This window comes from Humulus lupulus, chromosome 8, assembly GCF_963169125.1.
Source record: "Humulus lupulus chromosome 8, drHumLupu1.1, whole genome shotgun sequence".
Taxonomy (NCBI): domain Eukaryota; kingdom Viridiplantae; phylum Streptophyta; class Magnoliopsida; order Rosales; family Cannabaceae; genus Humulus; species Humulus lupulus.
This window is the reverse complement of record NC_084800.1, coordinates 10,536,440-10,542,439: the sequence shown is the minus strand read 5'-3', so window position 1 is coordinate 10,542,439 and position 6,000 is coordinate 10,536,440.

The window sequence follows — 6,000 nt, the reverse complement described above, 5'->3', positions numbered from 1 at the left end:
TATGTGGATTCCAAACACATAAAATCTTATACTTAAACTCTTTGAACAAGATGTTCATCTTAGATTTATTTCACATCTAAGTTCCCACATTATGGTCTAAAGCGATCAACTCACACTTTATTAATTAAAATAATATTCCCCATATATTATTTTAATTATTATTCCTACTCTTAAAACAAAATTCACAGAATAATGTTTACATAAAACACAATAAACAAATAAATAAATAAAAAATTCTGGGTTATTACAATGGTAGTGGTAGTAGTGGTAGTAGTAGTGGTAGTAGTGGTAGTAGTAGTGGTAGTAGTAGTAGTGGTAGTGGTAGTGGTTGTAGTGGTAGTAGTGGTAGTAGTGGTAGTAGTAGTGTTAGTAGTGGTAGTAGTGGTAGTAGTAGTAGTAGTAGTAGTGGTAGTGGTAGTGGTAGTGGTAGTAGTGGTAGTGGTAGTAGTAGTAGTGGTAGTAGTAGTAGTATTAGTAGTGGTAGTGGTAGTGGTAGTGGTAGTGGTAGTAGTAGTGGTGGTGGTGGTAGTGGTAGTGGTAGTAGAAGTAGTAGTAGTAGTAGTAGTAGTCGTAGTAGTAGTAGTAGTAGTGGTAGTGGTAGTAGTAGTGGTGGTGGTGGTAGTGGTAGTGGTAGTAGAAGTAGTAGTAGTAGTAGTAGTAGTCGTAGTAGTAGTAGTAGTAGTGGTAGTGGTAGTGGTAGTGGTAGTAGTAGTAGTAGTGGTAGTGATAGTAATAGTAGTAGTAGTGGTGATAGTGGTAGTAGTAGTGGTAGTGGTAGTGGTAGCAGTGGTAGTAGTGGTAGTAGTAGTAGTAGTAGTAGTAGTAGTAGTAGTAGTAGTAGTAGTGGTAGTAGTAGTAGTGGTGGTGGTGGTGGTAATGGTAGTGGTGGTCGTAGTGGTGGTGGTGGTGGTGGTAGTAGTAGTAGTAGTAGTAGTAGTAGTAGTAGTAGTATTGTGGTGGTGGTGGTGGTGGTGGTGGTGGTGGTGATGGTAGTAGTAGTAGTATGGTGGTGGTAGTGGTGGTGGTGGTGGTGGTGGTAGTAAATAAATAAATTTTATAAGTTTAATATAGCTGATTATAAATATGTCATTTATTATAATATAAGGTTTAGATAGAACTAATAAGATCATGACACTTGTCATGTGTATGTTTATTAAGAATCTAAGTATTTTGATGAATAGTTTAATTAAAAAGAAAGAAATATCTAGAAGCTCTAGAACCCTCCAGCAGCTTTAAAATCGTATTATGACTCAGTCAAAACTGTTTTCAATATCGAGGTGTAGATCGGTTCTAGTACATCTAAAGGTATCCTTATTCTTAAGTTCATTTCTTTATGGTTCTTTAGTTTTCTTTACTCGAGTCCTAACTTGTTGTTTTCGATTCTTGGTTAGGTATTTAAGTTCTTTGAACTTAAGGTTTATTTTCTGTAAGCTTCTTATTGGTGGTTTAGTTCTCTTCTTTATCATCTCTTTTCTTTGGAAATACCCACCATTCTTATTGTTGATTTTAGGAGTGTTCCGAATCCTGTCCTTGTTCTCAAATATCCCAGTGTTAGTAAGGAAAATAGGATAGATTTTATGTGCTTATATGTTTATGTTATGATAGGTTTGTGTAATGATATGTGTATTTTATGATATGTATATGTATAGAATTCTTTGGGCATATGACTTGTTCAGATAACAAGCCTTATAAATTTTTATGACTTGTTCAGATAACAAAGCCCTACAAATTTATGGACATATGATTTGCCTAGCTAGCAAGCTCCAAGAAGTATGATGGTCATTGTAATAGATGTTTTCAGAGTTATATGTTTTATAGTATATGTTTATGATATAGTCTTTTGTTTATGATTTATGTTATACGTTGTTAGTACATTTTCCTTGCTGGGCATTAGGCTCACTCCTTTATTTTTAGTGTGATGCAGGAAAATAGATACGGAGGCAGAAGGATTCTTGGAAGCTTGGTATGTGTGTTGAGGATGAACGGACTGAGTGGACTACGTGTCGATCGAGGATGAGGTTTATTTTAGTCTTTTGAATTATGTTTCTTTTGTAATTCCGCATTTAGTTTTTGAACAATTGATTTAAAGTTATGTTTTTATATTTTATTAAACAATGGGTACCCATACCACATCTTATGTTTTATTTTGTAATTTACACAATATTTAGTTTGGAGTTTTAATAAAGTTATAATTATTTCTTATGAATGTTTTCTTTAAAGTAGTAGCTATGTTTAGTAGTTTGAATGATCCAAGGTCTTAGAAATAGTTGAGTCATTACATGTGACATGCATAGTTATTGATGAAGCATGTTTAGTGTTCTATATATGGACCTTGATTGCGTAGTAAATGCATAGCAGCTTTGCTTATTTGTGTATGGCACTAACCTATGAGTTAGGAAACGAAAATGGTGTCAGTATTGATTGTGAAGTTGTGACTTATTAGTCAAGTTCAGCAGTGGTACTGAGTACTGATCGTATGGTATTGGCTTATGAGTCAAGAATGGTATTAGCATGTTTAACGCAAGCCAAAAAGATTAGATCTAATCAACATAAACATTATCAACATAAGTATGAAATGCTTGACCGATTCGATGAAAATAAAAGCGCTTGTCTAGTATAAAGATTTTTGTTTTTATAGATTAAATCAGAGATTATACGCAGCGGAACAACAATCAAAATTGTTAATTTAACCCCACAAGATTTCCAAATCTACTTCTTCACATACATATATATATTGAATCAAAGAAACAAATAGAAAATTACCTCAAGCCCTTCCTTGCTACTATCTTTTAGTACGACAAATATCCTTGAGATCTCACACCAAGATCTTCCAAAATGTTCTCAACATACAAAGAACGAGTGTGGGCTAGCTATACAAAATTATGCTTGTAGCACTATTCTCTTTCTCTCAGGGAGATTTCACGATTTATTTTCTATCACTGAAAAGTATCGTTCTGAAAAACTGATCTCCTATATTTAATATATCCAATATATTAAAAGTAAAATATTAGTTATTTTAAACAATTTGAAAATAACTAATTAGTTATCAAATTTTGTTTAAATAATAATATTTTAATCAAATTACAATATCTTATTATTTATTTAATATTTAAATAACTAAAATTGTGGAACTAAGAAACTACCACGAGCTTCTTATGCGTGTAGCACATTGATTGTGCACTGTGCTACACGTGTACCACATGCCAAGGAAAGACATGTGCTTTTTCTCAATTTTTATTATTATTTAAATACAAAAATCCCAAAAATAAAGTAATTCAAAATTAATTATATTTTTGTTAAATCAAATAATTAATTAATTACACATAATTATACAATAATTATGTTTGGTGCATAGAAAAATATTTTACTTATCAAATAAGTCTTTTTGCCCATTTTTGTATTTATCTTTGTCAGTGTTTGTTTGAGCCATTCCGGCGACCATTGACCTATAGCATTAAGCTCTAATAAATTGAAACTAAATAATTAAACTCTTTAATCATAATAGTTAATTTATTAATTATAATATTTCTCCACTATAAATTCATAATTGAATTATTTATGTTATAGATATACTTTTACAGAAATCTTATTTTAAGTCATCCATTGATATAACTATCTTACAATAGTTCAACCCTCTAATTAATTAGTTCATAAATTAGAATGGAAGAATTACCATTTTACCTTTCTATTTTACTTCTTATTCCTTAAGTACCATTAATTCACTTGTGAATAATTCATCTATAATCTAATTATAGATTTGAGCTCAAAATCATTCAGTTCCAGAATTAACCATTAAGGAAACTAATATATGATCATTTAGGAAATATTAGATTCCATATTGTTGATACATGTTCTCAGGCATCCATGATATTAAATCTCCAAAACAAAAGTCATTAGCCTCATTCTGTGAAGAGACCTTAACGAATGAATCAAAAGATTTAATAAACATGAATAGGAGTTCATGAACACTCACGATTTAGGTTGATATATAAATGATCATCAGTTATGATATGAATTACAAGTCTTTATTATTAAATAGTTTTTGGATAAAGACTTTTATTCATATCGGTCATTGTCATATATAATCATATTATATAAAGCACATTTACCGATATGTCTTACCACATAAATAATCTGAATCTATATTATTTGTATCAACATGATACTCCGTAAACCGTACTTACAACCCCAATTAAAGAATTCAATAACTTCAATTTGTTATTGTTGACTATGTTTATTCATTCATGTGATCTTAATTCTTTCGTACTAATACAAGATCACATCCTCAATAATGAATATGGAATTTTTTCTGATATTTACAAAATTATTCAAACAATAATTTAATAATCTAAATATAATAATAATAGACCATTGTATTTATTTATTCATAGAAATAATAAATGTCTTTTACATGCTTTTAGGACATACTCCTAACAAAAGACTAGTTATTTAGAGCCAGAGCCAAAAGGCTCAGGTGACTGTAACGTCACATGGCTTAGGGTGTGGAGCTCAAGTTCGTGACTTATTAGTTATCTGATTCAAGTTTGTGACTTATTAGTTACTTATCTGGTTCAAGTTTTTCATTTGGTTATAAACGTGCATCTAGATGTTATTAATAGGCTAATGTGAAAATCTCGATCAAAAGGAAATGATATATTTTATTTAAAACATAAAATTGTACATGGGCCCATAAAAGCATTTACAAGTTATTTACAATCCAAAATGGTCATTACAGTATAAAAATTACAACCTGCTGACCTAAGCGGCAAAAGTAGGGTTAACCCCTAGTTCATTAGAGAAACACATTGGTCGTGGTGGTCAAGCGGCCGCATATGTACACATCGCCACCTAACCTCTCCACTCAAGGCTGGGTGAGCTTTTATTTCCCTTTACCTGCACCACATAGCACTCGTGAGCCAAGGCTCAACAAGAAAACTCATTATTGCATGTATACAATGTCAAATGATGATTATGATAATCATACTGGGCTTATAGCCCTAAATAGATAAGTGAGTATCACTTTGTAATGACCCACTACTCTAGACTAATTGGACCATTAACGAAACTATACATAAAATCCTTAAAAGAACTTACATTTGCGAAAATACCATAATTTATTGAGTAACTTGCAAAATGAGAGTTATTTACAAAGTAAATACCAAAACGGATATGGGATCCCATTGTCTTTAAAACAAAAAAAAACATACTTTAAAATAATAAGACATTACATAATTAGTGCGGAAATACATGTAAAAAGACATAAAACCGAAACTACATCCTCGAATCGAATAACGCTCGGCCCCTTGACTCCATTCACCATCGATACACATCCTCCAAGCGTCACGAATCTTACCGCCTCTAAGCTTATTTTCCTGCACATAAACAGAAAGGAGTGAGCCTAATGCCCAGCAAGGAAAATCTAACACAAAGTCATATACATAATTTCATAAGAAAACATAAAGACTTAACATAATACATATAACATACACTTATTATAATGGCCATTATTCTTGGGGTCCCATAGACTAAACAAGCATATGCCCATGGAGTTAGTGGGGTCCTACTAGCTAAGTAGGTCATATGCCCATAACCCATTTGGGGTCTTGTTAGCCATATGGGTCATATGCCCAAGCCTACAAACATACATACATATCATAACACATTTAATAACATAAAACATATAGATAACATAAGCACATAACATATTGATTCTAGCCTATTTTCCTTACCAAAGTTACCGGGATATAATGGACTGAGTTGGGACTTTTGGAAACTCCTAAAACCATAATGAACAAGAGTGAGTTGAAAGAAGAAGAAGAAATGAAAAGGATGGAAAGACTAGACCATAAAAAACATACTTACCGACTTATATGCTTAAGAACTTGGATTCCCTAACCAAAATAAGAATGAGGTTAGGGGACTGAGTAGAAGGTTTTGAGAAAGGAAATAACATGAAATGAATGAAGTAGAGTTTCGGGTTTACCTCAAAGATTTGCAAGA